General features: G+C 35.0%; 1 protein-coding gene and 1 pseudogene across 1 annotated transcript in view; one reads left to right on the top strand and one right to left on the bottom strand.

The window, feature by feature from the left end:
* Nucleotides 1-22,333, top strand: part of LOC145294017 (autophagy-related protein 2 homolog B-like) — a 252,530-nt gene that overhangs the window by 4,685 nt on the left and 225,512 nt on the right. The window lies entirely within an intron of this gene.
* On the bottom strand, nt 17,927-18,044 carry LOC145294491 (5S ribosomal RNA; annotated as a pseudogene).

The following is a 22,333-nucleotide window of genomic DNA, read 5'->3' as shown; positions in this document are numbered from 1 at the left end:
CGAAGACTTACCTTTAAGAAGTTGATTACGGATAGGTTGAAAATAAGAAAATGCCTTTCGGAATACCCTCCCCCAATCTCCCCGTGTTAAGAACGGCTTTCGGAATAAACACATTTTGGAGGTTGAACAACCAGTGCACATCGACCCTAAAACCAAACAACAACAACACTAGAAAACAATAGTTAAAAAATAGAATTTATGCAGAATACGGATCGTGTTAGTTTTAGATAAGATTTTCAAGTTAAATTCAATTTTTTACGGTATTTTTGTTTATTACATTGTTACGTGAAAGTACAGAATAGTTACAAACAAAACGTCCTCCCTCCACATGTTAAGAATGAGTTTCTAAATAATAACGTTATTATTTCAATACGTTACGTATTCTGTAGAAAAAAAAAATGTAAAAAAATAATCGGCGTCCTTTTTTTCTGTTTCTGAAACCTGATTTTAATTTTGTATCATTACTTTTCGACAGTTGTTCTAACTCATTACTGGATTTTACCGAGCCAATATCGTCCGCCATGGGTGTTGATCTATATGAGCACTAATAAAGTTACTATTGTGATTATTGATAACGAATTATATTAATATGAAAAATAAATATTAATTTCAACCTTAAATAATTCATTTTATTGCACCCGATATTTAAAATAAGAATAATGTTTCTCCCAGACCTTTTGTCTTCCAATTTTTCATCTGCTAAAATTTTTAATCACACTATAATCACATGATTAAAATTTTAGCAGACGAAAAATTGGGAGACAAAAGGTATAGGAGAACCATAAACGATTATATAAAAAAAAATACTTGGATGTATAGGCACCCTCAAATTCTTGTGTAACATCGCCAACGTTTGACGCAGTATCAGTGACATCATCATTTTGTGTCTAACTTATAATTGTGTATAATTTTTACGGATGCCGATAGACGCTTGAATTAAATAAGGGACGAAGCAAGTTCTTGTTTTTTTGCTATTGTTTAATAAACAATGTTTATTGCGTTAATTAGCAGCTTCTGTGCATTTTTTGAAAATAGGTGCTAAAATTAAATTGACCCCTCCTCCCCTAGACATATAAATGTTTTAACACATAAAATAATTTTAAGTTGTAGTTGAATTTTCTATTTTAGAATTGCTAATAGTCATTTTTATATTATATGAAAATGTTTTTAATAATTGGAAACCCTCACTCAAAAATCTGTTTAACTCATATATCGCGGAATATTGGAATTTTATTCTATTTCAATTTTTTAAAACTTAATTATTTTTAAGAATTCTGTTCCTTTTAGTTTTTGTTGTAATTCAGCTAATTATAGGGTGTTCCAAAAGTCTTGGGCACATTTTGAATATCTTGAGACTATAATATTAAGGATATAAAAATGCATCTGGTATATTCAGAAAGTTTGTAATCTTAAGTTTTTCGTGGAATGTTCAAAGATGTTCAATGTGAGCATCATTGGTCACACGCCACACATTAAGCTGATAGTCCAATTCTTGCCAAACACATCTCGGCATTGTGTCGTCAATGGTTGCAACAGCTTCTGTTATTCGGACCTTCAGCTCATCCATTTCTCTGGGAATGGGAGGCACATAGATCAGTCCTTTCATAACCCCACCCCCCTCCCGACTCCCCCCAAAATCGCAGGTTGTGAGATCTGGAGATCTGGGAGGCCAGGGCATGAGATCCTGATCATTTTGCCCAGACAGTCCAATCCATCTGTCTGGCAGCGCTGTGTTCAGAAACTGTTAAACCATGAGACTCCAATGTGGTGGGCCCTATCAATAGCCTTTCAAAAAACCTAATGCATTTAGCTTTATAATGGCATCACTTCCATCTTACTATCATTCATAGTTAAGAAGATATGAGAACTTTGAGTGTTCACAAGACTTTGGTACACTCTGTATATTATATATTACTGAGAGAAAAAACGTTGACTTTTTTAACATAATAATATTGATTTTATGTCCATTTTTTATTTATAACGTAAGATTTCTTATTTTAGTTAAAATGTTGGGATTGAGCTCTAAGAAAATGATGTTTTGGATCAATTAAAATTCATAACATCAATATACATTGTATTATTCAGACTACTATTCTCAACTTCGTTTGTTACATGTACAAAGTTTCAGCTAATGTACCCCCCCCTCCGACTTTCTTACATCAGCCGAAACGCATGAGTAACAAAATAAGATGAGTCCAAATAATACAAATTATTAATCCTCATCTCAAATTTGCATATATAGGATGCCAGTGCTTACTGAGTCAGTCCCAAGTATTGACTGAGAATCCAGAGTCAGTCCCAGAAATGGTTGAAGTAGTTTATTTTAATTAGGCATTTTCCGGTATAGCCAATAAAATGAAAAAGTGGTCAAAGAACAAATATATAACAAATGTTACCAAAGGCAAAAGCGTTCATTAAGTTTGAAAAACAAGTAGTGTCGAGTAAATACTGGTAGAAACTCACCCAATAAATATTACTGTGACATTTATTGGATAGATTATTAGCAGTATTTTGTTTAATTTTCTATTTTTGAGATATTATCGAGCTTTAAAAAGATGTGACCCTTCTCATGTGGGCCACCTTTTCTTATTCTCACGTAACACTCCACATTACCTGTTTTTTTTTAACTGAATAAACACTTTAAAATATGTTAAAACACTCAGTGAGATAGAAGAGTAACTTAGCTTGCTTTTAGTAACATTTATTTGTTATATATTTATTCTTTGACCACTTTTTTGTTTTGTTGTCTATAGTAAAAAATGCCTGTATTTTTTCTTACTTCATCTTCTTTAGTGACTCTTTTTAAAATCACTTAGAAAAACATCATTTTTTTAAAAGGCACTGAAGAATAATTTAGAGGTTTTCACAGTTGTTCTAATCATGTGCGTTTCTTGCTCGTGTGTGATTTATTAATGTATTATTTAAATACATAAGGTGAAGAAAATTCTGATGCAAAACAAACCCTAAAAAATAGAATATTCGCAAGGCTAAGACACTTACCTTGAATGGATTTCTTGATTCTGTTGATGCTTGCAATAAGCAATGTGCTTTTGCATGCCGATGGGCTGGTATATACCTCTCCAAGTAATCCATCCTCCTTGAGCAAGGCAAATCAAGAATTTGTAATAGTGATTTACACTTTTGTCATAAAGTAGAAAGTTCAATATAGTCCATGTCAGAAATTGTGCTGAATCAGTAATTTCTTTTACAAGTTCCCGACTGGGAATTAATCCAAACGCCACACAATGGAGATTCAGTCACAGAAAACATGAGTTCCTGATAATGCTCTTTGCTGAATAAAGCGAAAAAGTTCTCTTGATAGAGATGAATATTTTGTGTCTTTCGCATCAACGTAAAAATTGAAAACTTGGGGATTCAGACACAGAAAACATGAGTCTCCAAAATGCTTTCTGCTGGAATAAAGTGGGGAGAGATGCCTTGAATTACAGACGATTAAATTACATCCATTTAGTTTGACGACAAATTGGAAACTAATTTTTCATGCCTTTAAATTAGGAGCCTTTGTGATAATCACATTTGAATAAAAAAGGGTAAAAAAAAAAAAAATGTTCAATATAACTCTCAAAATGCAATAGTGGAAGTGCTCTATGCATTTACAAATTTCAACACACTTCTCAAAGAAAAGCAAAAAAGTAATGAATATTCATTACTTTTTTCAATACTTGTACAAGATATCCCTCCATCTTTTAATTTTACAAGTTAAATTGGAACCTCCTTAAAAGGTTTTTCTTTAATTGTAATTCATGTTTTAACTTAAGTGATGCTACTAGAGCAAAGAATACTATATGTTTATAGAAGTAATGTTATGCATTATATATTTTTTTATCTTTACAATCAATAATAATTGTTTTATGTCTTAACTCAAGGTTATATAAGAATCAAAGAATTACTTTTTTTTTTTTTTAGTTTCAAGGTATATCTTCATTTATCCTAAACGAAACAAGAGAAATTTTATTTACATGTGCTTTACATATTAACATTACCAGAAAAGAAGAGCCTTGAGCCTTAAATCTGAACAAAGCCAATCTCCACAACTCTCTTCCTCAGTGACTCCCACACAGTCAAAGTGGTACCATCTGTTGCATTCATCACAATATATCATTGGGGAAGAATTGTCATTTCTAACAGAACAAGTAGGACAGAAATAATGCCCCCCCCTTCTTCAAATTCAATCTCTGCATGATCTCCAGAGGAAAGTTCCCTAATTTCTAAAGGATACAAATGCTATAGGGAATAGATTTGTTCAGAACCATCCCTTATACAGCCGATACAAACTTGTCCATCCTTCACACAAATGAGACGAAGAATTGTACCAAGACTCCAGAAGATCTGGTCAGATTTGGCAACTTCACCAAAGCAATATCATGACTGATATTTTCTCAGTACAATGACTTATTATATTTCTTTCCTTTTCTCTAAAAAAAAGGAGATAATTATTTTGTCAAACTTTATGGAATTTCTCCTCAAAGTCCTTTCTTAATTGGAGAAATTCCAATAATTTGATCCTACTTGGAGGATTGGGGCAGGAGTCATCAACTTCATGGTTTCCCAGCAATAAACGTGGGTTATAATCAGTTTGCAAAAAATGATTTGGGGTCAAAATATGTAGACCCTTGTCAGAAGAAGCCATATAAGTGAATGGTAACAGCTTTCTCCACATCTGGAATGATAGTTAGGAAATCAAAATATTCCAATTTCTTTCTTCCAATTAACTTGTTAAAACACTGTTTCATCGTCTGGATCATTCGTCCTCACACACCCCTGTGCCAGGCGGAATAAAGAGGAATGGTGATGTGAGTAACAGATATCAATCTGAAGTGTTCCTTAAATTCATTGGAAACAAAAACTTCTGATAACGCTATTCCTGCTGCCAAGAAAGTTTTGGCATTATCAAAATAAACATGTGTGGGCACAACAAATAAATTTGTAAACCTGACAAATGCAGCAAAAATGACCAAATACTCATATCGGGCAGTAATTCCAAGTGTACTACTTGGAAACTCATAAGTAAACAATAGAATGTGCATTTTGGCTTCTTCTCCATTAACATTTACCAAAAAATGACCAGTAAAATATACCCCAACTTGCAAGAAAGGATGAACAAAATTAGCTCTGTGTGCAGGCAACTGAGAGCCTGTTGGCACTTCAGAAATGTGAAGAATTTATCTTTTTATACACAGGACAAAGTTGGATTATAGCCTTTACAGACTGTTTTCCTTGGGAAACGCAGAACAACATTAACCTCAACTTAGTCAAAATTGAATTTGTGCCCAAATGGCAACAACTCAGATGCACTTCATTAATGATTAGTTTCATTGGACGATGACGTTTTCCTAATAGGACAAAGTGTTTCGCTTGATAAGGATAGATATCAGAGCCCTGAATACAATTGGAAGATCGAATCAAATCTTTGTCATCCAAAACCAAACTAAGATTAATGACTCTTTGCAGCATATTTTTTACTGACATTTTATTTAAATATTTAAGCTCCTCTGAGAACTCTTCTCTTTGCATAATTGCCATTAGTAACAATTTAGACTTATTGAAGGTGTCTGTTTTTCGGCACCTCAATTTGTCAATGAATTCCAAAACTTTCTTAATTAGCTTAGATTTCTCCAAAGGCAGGCTTCTGTCAGTAGAGGTATCATCTGTATACAAACATGAAATAATTCTCTTACAGAAGCGGGGGTGGGGAGCACTCGGCCATTCAATACCCACCTGCCTCATGCAATTAGGGCTGTAAGCCCATAAATCATGAGACTGGCAGAACTTAGAAGAGGAAATACCTCGAGTAAGTCGATCTGCAGGATTCTCAGAAGTAGGAACATATTTGTATAGAACTGGAGTTTCAACTCCTCCATCATTTTTTTAACATCCTTAATACGGTTTTCAACAAATATATTCTCCTTATATGATTTTCTGGTAAGGACCCAAGATAAAACAACCTGAGCATCAGTAACGAGGTATAGATCTCAAAATATTGGGAAGTATCTTACAAGTCAAGAATATAACTAAAAGTGCCAAAGTGACTAGGGATTTGTTCTTGAAAGGAGCTACTTTGGCCTTTGCAAAAATAAAAAAAACCATTCATTCCTTTTTTCAAATATAAGAAGAAGCCACGCCTCCTTCGAGGCATCACAGAAGCTCAAGAATTTAGCAGGAATACTTTCCCTTAAGGCTCTGCTCGGGAACTTTACTTCGCTCAATTGACTTAACTTCCATGCCAATAATCTCCGATCATTATGGATTTTCCCCAATTATTCCATGTAGAAATGTTGTTTGGTTTTGACAGTGTTTCTTAATCGTGCATGCATGAATGGTCGATTCATTGTTTCATTTTAAAAAGCTAAATTTGCAATGTCATAACATCTGTGTCATCATGATCCAATCAATAACGTGTTCGCTTACAAACTTATCTTTTACAAGTTTGCATCCACCACGCAACATTTTTTTTCTTTTTTCTCTCTTTCAAAATTCTAAACTTTCTTACACATATCCACGATGCAGCATTTTTTTTTTCTTTAATGCGAATATTATACTGTATAGTAATGATCTCAAAAGTTTTAAAAAAAAAATGACTTTGGTGCCATCAGCTAGAATAGAAACCATAACATTTAACGCTCCAGCCATGTTTCCTACCGATGTAGCTATCAGGAGATAGGTAAGAAAGATTTAATATTAAACGACTTGAAAAAATTAATTAAATTTAGGCATGCACAGAAAGAAGTAAAAATATGTTGGCAAGTTGAAATGAACAGTTTGCATTTCAACTTGCCAATATGTCTGTATGCATTATTTCTCCAACCAAACAAAGATTTTACCCTTGGTGTTTGATTACTGTTAATTTCAGTGTTATGTGACTAGTTGTTTAAGAGTTTATCAGTTATATATTTACACACACACACATACATCTACTGTTTTATTTGTATTGGTTATATGTACTTTTTTAAGTTTAATCATTAAACAACATTTAAATTCAATGATTAAGCAATAAAATTTATATATAATTTTTAATACCAAATTATTTACTGGGACAGACAGAGGAACAATCTAATTGCTTTTGCTAAATAAATGTTTATGCAATAATTAAGTAGAATGCACGCTTATATCACTTATGCAATAAATCTCTATTTGAAGAAAATTCACATAGAAGAAAGACCCTAAAAGATGTGAAATTCACAATGCTAAGACACTTAACATCTCATATTAAAACTGAAACATCTTTGGGGCACCAAACTCTCCAGGCGGAAATTTGAAAGTTGAATCTGTGCAGAAGTGTTCTCTTGCCAACTCTTTCACATAAGTCTTGGTATAATATTGGATTTCTCGATTCTATCAATGTTTGCATAAGCAATGCAGTTTTTCGTGCTGATGAGTTGGTAGATACCTCTCTAAATAATCCATTCTCCTTGACCGAGACAAATCAAGAATTTGGAATAACAATTGATACTTCGCCATAAAGTAGAAAGTTCAATGTAGTTCATTGAAGAAATTGGGTCAAATCAGTAATTTTGCCAGTTCCCAACTGAGAATTAATTCCACAATGGGAATTCAGACACAGAAAGCATGAGTTCCCGATAATGCTCTCTACTGGATAAAGTGTGAAAATTCCCTTGATAGAGATGGCTATTTCGTGTCTTTCACATCAACATCAAAATTGAAAACTTGAGAATTAATCCAAACTCCCCACAATACATGAGTCGCTGAAATGCTTTCTGCCTGAATAAGACAATAAGAGATCTTTTGATTTGGAGACAATTAAATTACATCCATTCAGTTCAGTGACAAATTGGAAACTAATTTTCTTGTGCTGTTAAATTTGATGCCTCTCGTGATAATCACGTTTGAATAAAAACTAACAAAAAGAAAACATTCAATACGGCTTCCAAAATGCAATAGTGGAAGTTTCCTAGGCATTTGCGAATTTCAACAATAAATAAATAAAAAAATAAGCAATAAGTTATTTTTGCATTTAATTTTCTTGCGAATATTTTTCCATCCATATGAAAAACGAACAATCTGATCTTTTTATTTTTGATTTTGCTTTTCATAATCCTTACATGAATATTGACAATGTACAGTTGCTAATGATCAAGTTTTTCTCTATTTACTAAAGATAAGCAATGATTGATTTTTGTTTAGTATTTACCTAAATACATTTATTTTTACCCATTTAGGTATAAATTTGTGATTATTATTATTTAAAAAAAAAACACAAGGACATGTAGTGTAACGGATAAAGTGCTTCATAAAATTCAGTTGTGAATGAAATGAAGGCTCAATCTTCAGTGCAACCAATACTCAGGATACAATTGTGAATTACTTAGGACTTCTACCAGGTCATAATTGACGGAACAATAACATGCTACTCCTGTGGATTAAATAAAGTGTTCTGTTCAAAATTCCATGCAGATTCCCGAGTTCGACAAGAGGCACCTGAAGAAGGTTGGAGATTTCATTGGCGAAAACGTTGTGAAAATAACAGTAGTCTGAATAATCGTTAAAAAAAAAAAATGCATTTCCAGTTTTATTTGAGATTTACTGCCTTTCTATCAAACTTAAATTAAATGGTACAACATTGTCCGTTTTCATTTGCCTTGGCATGAGGGCAAAGTTAGACACAAGGCTACTTTATAAACATGGAGGGTATCCAGCTTCTCAAATTGAACACCTCAAACAGGATAAAAATTGCCTCAGACACAGAACGGATATGACACTTTTATTTTAGTCTGAAGACTAACTAATATGGTCTTTATCAAAATGTAATCACTGTTCTGTTTTCCAGGACCCTTCCCCTCCTCTTTTTAGAGTTTTAACATAGTTTTGAAGAATGTTCAGATAAAGATAGCCATTTATTCGAGTTGGCCATTTTGGATGCATCTGATTGTACCTATTTACAATGCCTCCCCACGGGACAGAGTTAGACACCAGGGTCGTTTTTTAACGTGGAGAAAAGGTACAAAAATAAAAATTGTCTCAGTCGTGAAGGATTTCTCCTCCACCGAAAGAGAACAAGAAATAGAAGTGCAGCATCTGAAGAACAGATGGTATTTATTTGCCCCCCCACCGAGCAAATTAGGCACAAGGCCGATTTTTAATGTGAGGAGTGAAGGGAGGGGGAAGGGGAAAAGGGGACCAGCTCCCGAGAGGTGGGAAATGGGAGCTGGTTAAAGGTCAGGTATGTGGGGTTTCCCCCACATCTGGTCCTTGCTTGCAGTATCTGCCGGAACAGATACTACACTTTGAGGTATTTATTTGCTCCCCCACTGAGCAAATTAGGCACAAGGCCGATTTTTAATGTGAGGAGTGAAGGGGAAATGGGGACCAACTCCCCGGGGAGTAGGGGAGCTGGATAGTGACAATTGGTATGAAGGGTTGCCCCTACATTGACCAAGGTCTTATATGTGGAGTTGCCCCCACATATGGTCTTTGCTTGCAGTATCTGCCGGAACAGATACTACACTTTGATCTTGGCCCAAAGGCCAAGAGGTGCATTTGTAGCTGATTGTAATTGAATAAGAAAATGGTCACCTTTTCCAAGAAAAACACCAACACTTCTACAGAATATAGAGTTGTTCGGCAGGCTGGTTTTTGTAAGAAACTGAACGTGGCATTCTGGTGTTCCATCTCATATTGCCACTTCTGGCAAAGGATGAGAATAGGATGGTTTCTTGTTACAGCATGTTATCTTAAAACTGAAACATCTTTGGCACCAAACTCTCTGGGTGGAAATTGAAAGTTGAATCTGTGCAGAAGTGTTCTCTCGCCTATGCTGTTACATAAGTCTGGGCATAATTGCAAATGTGCTAAGCTGAACCATGACCTAACATGAAGCAAGATATTGTGCATACAAATAAAAGAAATCTGTTATGCAATTGCTATGCCCATTTCAGAGGTGAGGTAGGGCTTAATGTCTATCTTTCAAGAAGACAGAATTTTTTTTTTTTTTTGATTCGGAGCATTGTATTAAAAGACAGATTTTTGCTGTTGCACAAGTCAAATTTTCAATGATTATGCCAATAGCGACAAAAGACTAACTGTTCAGTGTAATTTAAAATGTCTGTTTTGTTGCAAAGTGCAAAATGCTCTTTTGCTGCAAAGTGCAAAATGCTCTATAGTTGAAAAGTGCAAAATGCTCTTTTGTTAAAAGCGCAAAAAGCTCTTTTGTTAAAAGAGCAAAATCCTCTTATGCTACAAAATACAAAAATGTGCTTTTGTTGAATAGTGCAAAATGTGCTTTTACTGCAAAGTACAAAATGCTCTTTTGCTGAAACATGCAAAATGTTTTTTAAAAAGTGCAAAATGCTCTCTCTTGCTCAAAAGTGCCAAATGCTCTTTTAAAACTTAACAACGTAGAGGTAACAATCTCAAATAAGTTATTTTTATTTTATTCTTTATTTCTGTAAAACATGTGACTGTTCAGATATACAAAGTTTTGCATAATTTTTTGTTTTTTTGGCCAATGAATATGTTTACTAAAATGTGTAGTAATAATTGTGTTGGAAGATATGATTTGGTTGTCTCAGGAGCTTACATTTCATTTTTTGTTCAGGAACAATGAGTGTTGGTGGAACTAGGTGGCGTTGTTTAAAAATTGTTTGTTTCAGTGTGTCTACCAACACAATCTCTTTGGTACCCATAATGTCCTGAGTAAAAAATGTCATTTTGTGTGAGCACACAATATGGAACTGGGTCTGAAAGATTCTGTCTACATTACACAAACGGAATGACATAGTTAAAAATTCAAACGTTCTGAAAAGAATAGTAAGAGCAGTCTTATGAATATCTATAGTATTAACCAGAATTTTGTTGTATGCCTTCAGATTTAATTTTGAAAAAATTTTACAACCATGCAGAAATGAAGCAAAATCTTGAATCAATCGAGAACAGTAGTTTTATTTAGTTGATGGAAAGCTCCAGTAGAATACCAGTTCCCAGAATGCTTCGGAACCTTATGTAAAGGTGATTTCCAAGGGCTAGATGAGGGATAAATAATACTTAGATAAAGCATGTGAGTAAATCAATGCCTAGCAGCCTTTAACTTCTCTGACAGTGAAGATGTGAAAAAAATAGGAGTAGTAGTTGTTTCAATAAATTGCACAGTAGAATGAGAAGGTTTGTTTATTTCAAAATTTAAATAAACTGCAGCAAGTCAACCGGCCTGCAGTTGGCACTTTTCTGCTGGACAGATGCCCTGGTTTAAATCCTTGCTGTGTGGTTTGAATGGGATCTCCAACTCAAGATGAATCTATTTACATTGGCTTTAAAAGAAACTCTCCTTAGGTGTGTACCACTTGTGTTTTTCCTCTTATCCTTTACTGATTTTCCATACTTCCTGTAGTTTGATATGCATTAATTTGCATATCGATGAAGCTTTGCCCCAAAATGACGTAATAAAAGACCTGAAGTCATGATGGCAGGGAGTCGAGTTGAGAGAACCGAACTGAACAGGTCGGAATTTACAATGTTGTTCGAATGCTGCCAAAAACCCATTTGTTTTTATAAGCAATTTCGGCATGAAATATAAAATTGATGCGACCAGGACGAGAAAGGAAAAGATTAAACGAGTTACGTCAAACTTTGAAATTTGAAAGTGTCGAGAAGTGGAAATATTAAGCGAATCGCGTCAAACTTTAAAAATTGAAAGCGTTAAAGTGGAAATATCAAAAGCGTTGAAAAATGGAAATATTGAAAGTGTAGAGAAATGAAAGATTAAAATGATTTGCCTCAAACTTTGAAAATTGAAAGTGTCAAGAGATTAAAATATTAAACGTTTGCATCGAACTTTTGAAAGCTGAAAGCATTGAGAGATGGAAATATTAAACGATTTGAGTCAAACATTGAAAATTTAAAGTGCCAAGAAATGATAAAATTTAAATTTGATTTGGGTCAGACTTTTTTTATAATCATCATAGTATAATGGAGAATTACGATTCGACTGACTTTTTTGTGTTTGGGAAGCTAGTAAAGTTTATCAGTTTTTAACAAATTTTTGCGAGGCTAATAAAGTCTAGCATTTTATTTTTTTGGCGAGGCTAGTAAAGTTTAGCAGTAAAGTCTAGCAGTGTTTTGAGAGGCTAGAAGTGTCTAGCAGTGTTTTGAAAGGCTAGTAGTGTCTAACAGTGTTTTGAAAGGCTAGTAGTGTCAAGCAGTGTTTTGAAAGGCTAGTAGTGTCTAGCAGTGTTTTGAAAGGCTAGTAGTGTCAAGCAGTGTTTTGAAAGGCTAGTAGTGTCTAGCAGTGTCCTGAGAGGCTAGTGGTGTCTAGCAGTGTTTGAAGTTTATGTGATTGCCAATCTTGGCACCGGGCTATGAGGTGATCTTTAAGGATCAGGGGAAATGTAGTTTGATATGCATTGATTTGCATATTAATAAGGCTTCACCCAAAAATGATGTAAAAATAATCTGAAGTCGAGATGGCAGGAAGTTAAGTTGGGAGAACCAAACTGAACAGGTTGGAATTTACAACGTCATTCGAACGCTGCCAAGAATCCATTTGTTTTTACTTCCCATGTCTGCAAATCTAATCTAAATCCTCTGCCACCTTCTGTTGTTGCTTCTCTGAGATATGAAGAGGTACTGGGTTCGTAGACACATCTGCATTCAACATCTGTGTGAAGGCAGGTTAGGGGTGCCCAACTTGATGTGTCACCAAAATACCAAGTGACTGACTTTCCTGAACCGAACATTGACAGAAATCTGTTTGGAACCCTGCAATTAAGCATCTTTCCTGATCTCATTCTCAATCATTTGGCTGAGGGCCGTTATAGGCCAAGTGGTGACTTGCAGTTCTTCAGAGAGTGCTGAGTCATGCCTAAAAAGCTTCCTCAGTCCAGTGACCTTTCTCAGTCTTCTAGAAAGGAACTCCATGGGATTAATGAAGCTGACGATCTTTTCATCGAGTAGTTTGGATGACCAGAGGAGGAGATTCATTCCGAATTAAGTTGGGTACAAGTCATCTGAACGACATTTTGACCTGGTGATTGGCTTGACATGTTTTACTCCTCAATACCATGCAACAGTTTCAGAATGGAGGACTTGCCCGAGTGTTTGAAGAAAAAATGCACAATCACAGCTTCTTTCAATGTTGCAAACACTGGTGGTTCTGAAAGTATGTTAATGAGGTAACAGTTCACATCGATCTTGAATATCCTCTGCCACGAAATGTATTCTATGTACTCTACAATGTCGGACAGACGTGGGTCAAGGGAAGATGAATGGTGTTTCTCATGATCCTGGCTGTTATGTGAATGGTGATGTGGATTTCACATTTGAAAGATGACCAAGTGATCGAATCTTTTGCTGATCAGGATCTGATCACTTTTTTCAAGCACCCGCTGAAAGTCCACATCAGGTGTGATTGAAAAAGATTATATTCCTCTTGTTTAAAGGTGGGACAAGTAGTGAGAAAGGAGTCGAGTATGATTATGTGTCACTGCCCACTCATAGTGCACACGGTTCCTGATCTTATTAGACCCCAGTCCTTTGGATAAGTTTAGCCATTTTGCTGTTTGTGAATAAGTTATCCTATCTCGTCATCCCCCCTCCTCCCTGGTAATAGAAATCTTCAAAGATGTCCACTCCTCATTTCAATTTTTTGTCTTCAGCATCTACCAAATCGCACTTATCTTGGAAGGATACCATCCACTCTACAAACTCCATTTTCTGCTTTATCCCATTTAAATCCCACTCCCCTTTAAATATTGACTTGCATGTTTTTCGGTTCTGAACAAATTGGAAAACAGTCGGTGGTCTATTATTTAGAAAGGATTGGGAAAGTCTAACTAAGCAATCTTTTTTGTTTTGTCTTTACTCACCATTTTATTCCAATGAAAGCTTTTCTTTTTTATTTTATTTTACTTCAGTTGAAGTTCTCAGAAATCAAAAGGCCCCTTCCTAGGGACAAACACTTGATCTCTATATGAGATACATAGATATTCAAATATTCCATTAAAGTTCTCCTTTACCTCTCAAACACCGAGTTAGTAAAGAAGTTGAGAACATAATTTTCATCTCCCCACTTGACCATTTTGATGTGTTATATAATATACCTTTCTCGTGATCTATTGGTCTTACTGGATTCAGGATGAGCATTCATTTAGTCTGGTGGAGTATCCAACTTCGCGCTGTTACTCGAGGTAACATCACTTGGAGAAAGTGCACTATTCCTCGTATAAGCCAGTATAGGTTAGTCATACTGAGGAGATCTTTTTTGCGCTGTAAATACGAAATGTGATTTTGAATATTTAGTCAGGGTTTACTTGTAGGAAAAAGTATCCCCATGCCAGGTTGTTCTAACTAACCCCATGTACAGAAAGACCGTAGACACTCTAGGATAGTGTCTAGTAGGCATACAAGTTTATGAACAAAAAAATTTCAAATCAATTTGGAGATATATTAAGTAGGACAACCTCCTGGTGGCCGTGGTGAAATACGGTATTGTGGTGACTCGGATGATTCAAGAGTAGGATAGACGTTGCTATTACTATAGACCAAGGATGACCAACAGCATCCATTTTCCCCACACTTTTTATGGCCTTGTGCCTAATTTGTTTTAAATGTAATTTAAAAAAAATATTTTCTGCAAATAAATAATGAAAAGTGTAGTATTTGTTATGATACTACGCATAATTTTTCAGTCATCGATCAGTGAGGAAGAAATCTATATATCTATAAAAGTGAACGTGTCTGTCTGTCTGTGTGTCTGTCTGTCTGTGTACATTTCCCTACGCAATAACTCTGTCAATTTTTAGTCTATAGACTCGAAATTTCAAATACCGGGTACTGAGATTTGGGAAAATCGATGTGACGGGTGTCAGCCAGAAATTTGGCTGTTAAGGGGTCAAATTTCAACGATTTGACCTTTAAGAACTCTACCAAACTCCTCCGACAATTTTGGGTCTACACCCTTGAAATTTTAGATATAGGTTCCGTGGACATGGATCTAGCGTAATAACTTGATTTGAGGCCAAAACAATAAATTTTCAGGGGTCATAATAGGGGTCAAAGTTTAAAAAATCACCCCCTTTTTTTTTTGCTCAGCATACACCTCTAAACACCCGGGCAACGCTGGGCACCCATGCTAGTCTGTATATAAACTGGTTTGATTTTTATATTTGTCTTAATTCTGAGTGCTCCTTTTTTGGAGAACTGCATTTTCCCCATATCTAGCTCCACCTTTGTAGGGAGGCAAGTAACTAGAAACAATGCGATATTTGACTGAAGACATTGTTTGATAGAAACTTATACGAGGCTATGATAAAGTGTGTGTGTGTGAGAGAGAGGGAGAGAAATTTTACCCTTCGCCCTTTGTTTTTTTTTTTTTTTGTTTTGTTTTTTTTCATGCTTATCAACACCCCTTCTATATTTTTCTAACAGACAAAAGTATGCATAACACTTTAAAAATATGAGAAATAAGTTGAAAAAAAAATTTTATTTCTGAAAAAAATAAAACAAAGAGTGAAAAATACAAAAACAAAATTGTTACTGGTTCCGCTTTGTGGTCAAAAACTAGGTGATAATTTTACGTTAAAATTTAAAATATAGTAAAATGAATCCCCATTCTAAAATCGAAAATATATTTTTGTTTGTTTTCTAAGACGTTGACCTGAAATCGCACGAATGAAAAAACCCCAAAAAACTCCAGTTTTATTTTTCTATTTAAAATGAGGGGGCAAAAAGTAAAATTTTACATAAAAAAAAAATTACGAGTAGATTTATTTCACTTCATAAATTTATATCACTACGAAATTTTATTTTAATTTTACTTTTAGCAGTTTTTATCAGTAATCATCTTAAACTATATAGGAAGAATCTATCAGTGATGTGTGTGTGTGTGTGTGTGTGTGTGTGTGTGTGTGTGTTATTGCTTTCGTTAGGTACTTGACTTTTTACATTGGTATCGTGTGATTGGATAGCATCCAGCCGACGTCATTCTCAAATCGTAAACAATAGTCATTTTATTTTTATCTCTTTGTTTACCCAGTTTCTGTTTACACTTTTAGCAAAAAAAAAGAAAGGTCATGTTTTTGTTGCTCATTTCGTCAGCAATAAATAAATAAACCAAATAATAATAATAATAATAATAATAATAATAATAATAATAATAATAATTTGTTAATGTTATGAAAATGCATCGAAAATAAATTTGTTTACCTATTTTACATTAGGAAATTATTTCTCACTACTAGCAAAATACTCTTCCCAGGACGACGGATGTGTTTTTTTTTTTTTTTTTTTTTTTTTTACAAAGAAGTTACCACCACTTATCAAGGCTCGAAAGCTACTCGAGGATAAAGGTTAATGAGTAATGGGAAAATATCGTAGTAATCGTTAGTAATGGAATTGGTAAATTGGATTACTTAAGAGGACACCTTATCAAGAACTTGTTTACGGTGAAATTGAAGACGATCATATTGTAGTCAGCTGGAAAGCAGAAAAACGGAAGAGAGTTAGTTCCACAGGCGTGCAGTTAGTTCTCAGAAAGAAACCTTGTTTAGGTTTAGGCACAAATAAAGAGTGGGGGGAAATTATTGAGTAATATCAGCTAGACGAGTGTTTTCGTAAAAGTTTGGCGATAGGGTGGGACCATAGATTGGAGCTCAGACGAGTACTTTCCATGAAAATAACGATAAAGCAGAGACAAGTTCGCAATGTCTCTTCTGTAGGAAAGAGGTTGCAGGGAAGAGAAAAGAGCATCCCCTAACATAAATCTTGCACCACTTTTATGAGAAATTTTTATAGAATCACTCCAGTCTTTAATTTACTTTATTTATTATTATATTTCTGATTTTTTTTTTCTTTTTTTTTTTTTTTAATGATGAATGATAACTTGGATTATTTGGAATATTCGAACTATTTTTTTCATCTTGGATGTTATTCCCAAGTTTGATAGAAAGATTCCCAAATTAGACAAGATGCACCTGAAGATGGTTGGAGGTTACATCAACCGAACTGTTGTGCAAATAACACCAAAGATGAGAACAATAGTCCGAATAATCCAAATAATATAAATTATTTATTATTCATTAGGTCTTTTTTTTGGGGGGGGGGGTATATCCCACTTGGACTTAAGGTTGGTGGTAGGTATCCAATGCTTTTTTGTGTAAGAAATTTCTTCCCTACGCACCCAATTTCCTCCCTGCAGATAGCAAATAAAACTCTACAAACAAAGCCATACCTTTAACTCAAATTTTATTCAAGATGTATCAGTAAATGAAAGTTCTTTGATTCACGGTAAGTCCCTTGCAAAAACAGTGGCTGAATTTGCTATCCATTGCAATAGAGCCGGTAGTTATGATTCCTCTGTGGGAATGTTAGTTCAGGTTTCCTTTTAGAACGATCCATGTTGTACATGGTTGAACACGGAGGGAATGTTGTCGCCCAATATGGCATATTTTAGGACCTTGTGGTCTCTGGAAGAAATAGGAAGAATTTCCTATTATCAAATATATCAAGCCGAACACTGTAGAATATCCTCATTGGGTGAAATAAGTTCAGCAATTATGTTGTCTGTATTTAGAGAAATGTCCTTCATCCACCTACTGCATGGTGTCCAATGAAGGTAAAATCCTGGCACTCTATGACGGAGCACCGCTGTGTGAGTCCTTTACTGTTCCGTGTTCATTTTCAGACTGAAAAATAACGCACATGTAATACAAAATTGGCGCCAAACGGGCGCATTCAAATTGAACCAATCAAAGATCATCTAGCAAATCATGTTAGGCGGGCAACAAAATGGCATTGGTCATGGAATTTCTCACATTTGTGGGGGAAGAAAGACTGCGAATAAAGATGGAGGCCATTATCTTCTTGTAATATTTTGTAAACAATAAGCATGTCTTATTTCAATTTATTGTAACAGGAGATGTGCAGGATGATTGGAAACAATGTCGAGATAAGTGGAGAGCACATACAGCACCTGGAATTCCCAAATGGTCACCCATTTTAGTACTGACCAGGCTCAATGTTGCTTAACTTTGGTGATCCAACAGAAACTGGTGTGTCAACATGATTATGCCGTATTAACTTATTAATAGTGTTTGAATGGTTAATTGGAATCAGTAAAATCAAACTTTTTTGAGTATCGAAACCGAAAAAATTTGTGTCTATTTTTCGATGCCAAAACCAATTCCTTTAATTATCTTTTTTTGTTTGATTTTGTTTTAAACAAGTTTTTCACTGCTGGTAGTAATAATAAATATTCATTGATTTTAAAGTAAAACTAAAATCAATGGATTACCCCCCCCCCCGTGTGTTTTTTAATGTTTATAGTTAAATATTTAGAGATTTATTTATTCTTTATAAAGAATCGGAATCAGTAATTGTATCGGAGTCGGGAATGTAGAATCGCATCGGTAATTGTATCGGTATCAAGAAAAATATTGGAATCGTCCATCACTACTTATTAAACAAAATTGTATAAAAGTGTAACTTCAGGAAAAAATATATTTTCTCAAGATAACAAAGCAGGAAAAATGCTTGTAGCTCATATTAAACTGGATAAAGACTTGAAATCATGCTGACAGACTCTTCCGATTCTAATTTAGTTTACCTTACCCCTCCCTTCCTTCCAAACTCTTTTACCCTTTTGTGTGGAAATGATAGCAAAGAGTCTAATAATCACGTTATAGCAATAGTCATAGTTTTAGCTGTTGGTTATTTGATAGTGGAGGTATTTAATTCTCTCCCACTGCAAGAACTCAGACACCAGGGTTGGAAAATAGGATTCAGAAGTCAGCACTGCCAAGGTTTGGCACTCTGACCTGCAAAAGGTGCCTGGCCAACCCTGTTGGTATTCCCCGGTAAGGGCGCCTCAGACAATTAGCAATAAACTAACCCCTTCTCAAAGAGAAAAGGCAAACCTGGAAGGGTGGACCTCTTAGAAATGCACAGGAACAGCATTATACCACAATCAACAGGGATCAGATTATTACAGGAATAGAATAGTGTATTTTGGGGGTCAAGAATAAAATCCTTAGCTGATATATTGGATTGTTTCTCTGCATCTGTTGTTGTTGATGATGATTACTCGTTTTGTTTTTGTTTCTAAGAAATAGTTTTGTTTTTGAATATGATTTTTAAAGGGTAATTTCATTTAACCAAATTGTATAAAAGTATATCTTTGTCAAATATATAGAATGTTCCAGGTAAAGTTGACATTTTTTGAAAAGGAAATAACGTTATATCTCAGCCAATAATTGATGTATTTTCAAAATTCAGGCATATCTCTTAGTGGATCTTTTGCCGAATACAGCTCATATGAAGAAATTGCTTTGAGTTTCCACCACAGATTTTTTTAATTTGATGTAAGAAGCTAAAAAATACTACTGGAATGTGAGGACTAAATAACAAAATAAGAGGATACCATTTATGAAAATGGCAAAAGTAAACTCATGGTCTACTTTCTACTCTCCCAGTGGCCTCCACGTTGTCCTTCAAGAAATGGCTGAATACTAGTTTGATTCTGGCAACCAGCTTGTCCTTGATGTTGCAGGTGACATGGCTGGTGTCTTTTTGACTGCACGTCACACATAATAACCAATAAGGTTGCAGTCTGGTAAGTTGTGGAGAGGGCAGATGTTGAGATTGGTCAGGTTGTAGTTCTCAGACAACCACTTTTGGGTTTTCCCAAAGATGTGGCACAGAACTCAGTTCTGTTGCCACACAGATGGTTTTCCTCCCTCACTACACAGTGCTTGACAACAGTGGACATAAATAAAGGGTTCAGTTTGAAGTTCTGTATTGATTACTAGGGTTAGGACAACAGCATATTCTTTTTATTGTTTTGACTCTCGAGTGTGTATCTGTTTATATCTTATATGCTTTTATATAGAGTGATGTGGTTCTCAGTTGATTAACTGTGTCTAACTGTGTCGGATATATACTTGAGAGTCAGAACAATGATAATAATATTCTGTTGTCATAGCCCTATTAATTACCAAGTTCAACATGAATATTCTCAAGTTCAAAAGATGTGGTCCTGGATATGACCTTAAACTATATCCGATGGTGAGGCCCAGCTTGCGGGCTTTGGGGAGTGTGGAGCCACCCTTTAATTGCCATTGCTTCCAGATCCACTCTGACCCGGGGTGGTAGTACCTGTTAGGGTCCCAACTATGGGTTAAATAGAAACCGACCTGAAAAACAATATATATATATATTCTATTAAAAAAATTTTCTTCAAAATAACTGGATTCGGCATTAAATAACCTGAAAAGGGTTGATATGTCGTAAAACAAAAACCACCAACCAAACCATCAAAAGATGTGCATGAAGACAGATTATATTAGCCGAAATGCTTTGAAAATAAAATACTCATCTAAAAAAAAAAAAAAAGTCCAAAACATTACGTATTTGTGCTTTAATAAATTATGGAATTTTAGAAATAAAATCAAACAATTGAATGTTAATAAAATTTATGGAAAATGGGTTCATGAAAGACCCAGATGACAACGTCAAAATAGTGGCCGTCTTTAGTGGCACTGCAATCTATGATAGACCCAAGCAGCATAGTGGAAACCTGTAATGTCATTATATAATAAGTAAGATTAATTTCTCAATCTACATTTTAAATGATAACATATTGTTGTAGTCTATTTGTTGGAATTTATTTTCTATTGTTATCACAGTGAAAGACATATTTGCATTGTTATCAATATGAAATCATTAAGCGCATTCAAATATATTAATGTCATTATTTAAAAAATATATTAAAACACTTTTATTGTTGTGTTCGTGATTTAATCTAATTACATTTTGTTTTTAATGTATTAATTCCATCTATGGAAATGCACTTATTTGGGGAGGGGTGAGGATCATTTCTTCATTCATTTAGCTTACAACTTTATCAATGTTAAGCAACATTAAGCCTGGTCAGTACTTAAGTGGGTTACGATAAGTTTAAAAAAAGAATAATTTAACGATCGTTGGCGTGGACTGTGGACTTATTCAAGTTCTTTTGGGGCTGTAAATTGGCTTTTTGAATTTATTTTTAGTTAGGATGGGGTATGAATACATCTCTCCTTCCTTCTAGCTATGGAAAAATATTACTGTAGACTAAACTCTTAAGTTTTGGTAAGGCAACTAATCCAGGAAAAGAAAAATTCAAATAACATCCATTCTTTTCCATTCGTCTTGATACACTGCTTCATGTCTTCTTTTTATCAAGGCCTGAAAGCCAGTTGAGGATAAGGGTTAATGTGTGTACAGTGATGGAAATTGGGTAGAAATTGATTATTTAAGGAGACAACTCAACAAGAATTTGTTTACATTGGGTTTAAAAACGACCATGTTGTAGTCAGTTGGAAAGCAAGCTAGTGGAACAGAATTCCGCAGCCTGGCAATCCTAGAAAAGAAGCTTTCTTTATGGAACTTGTGTTTAGATTTAGACACAGATAGAGAGTGGGGGAAATTATAGATAGTGCTTCTAGCTAGGCGAGTGCTTTTTGTCTGGTGAGGGGGACCATGGATTGAAGCTCCAGCGAGCACCTGCCATGAAAATTACAATAGAGCAGAGCCAGGCTTGCAACCTCTCTTCTGTGGGAAAGAGGTTGCAGAGAGGAGGAAAGATTTTGAACTCTGTCAAGGTAAGATAGGATGCTTCAAGCGACTCTTCCCCAGATGTGGCAACAATCATCTATTTTAGGACGTATTTGGATCTTATATAATTGTGCCAGGAGTGTGATACTTTCTGGAGCCATAGAATGATGCAACCATTTTCCCAGCATCCTTGGCAATTGATTTGATGCAAGTCTTCCAAGGTGAGAAGTGATGGTCGGTCTAAAAAGCTTGTCGAAGCAGGGTGTTTCTTTGAGACTAGAGCCAGTCATTCAGTTGATAACTGGGGCCAGGTGAGGATCATTGCATTGGTAATGCAAAAATAGAAGCTTGATTGATGAATTAACCAGCCACCTTTTGCCTCATTGCACCATGTACTCGAGGTTGGAGGAGAGAGACTTAGAAAGATCTTGAGGTGTTGCCATGGATGTTGGTGTGTCATCTGCATATATGCCAACAAATGAACATAGAATGTGGTTTAGGAGATGATTGATGAAGATAAGAAAGAGTTGACCCAGGATTGATCCCTAAGGTATGCCAACATTGATACTTTGAACTTCTGCCCATCGACGACTACTTGTATAAACCTATTAGAGAGAACAAATTCAGTGTTTGAGAATTTTAGTTCACAATACATCCCACAATGTTGAATGAACACATGTTACTGATGGCCAGACGCCATATTGAATATTCATTCGAGACAAGGGAAATAAGTAAATATATAGAAGAAGGCCACCAAGTTCGATAACTCTAACAT

The sequence above is a fragment of the Euprymna scolopes genome, chromosome 15 (genome assembly GCF_053919585.1).
Source record: "Euprymna scolopes isolate OS-2025 chromosome 15, ASM5391958v1, whole genome shotgun sequence".
NCBI classification, from domain to species: Eukaryota; Metazoa; Mollusca; class Cephalopoda; order Sepiida; family Sepiolidae; genus Euprymna; species Euprymna scolopes.
Note: the sequence above shows the minus strand (reverse complement) of the source record. Positions and strands in the feature narration are given on the sequence as shown.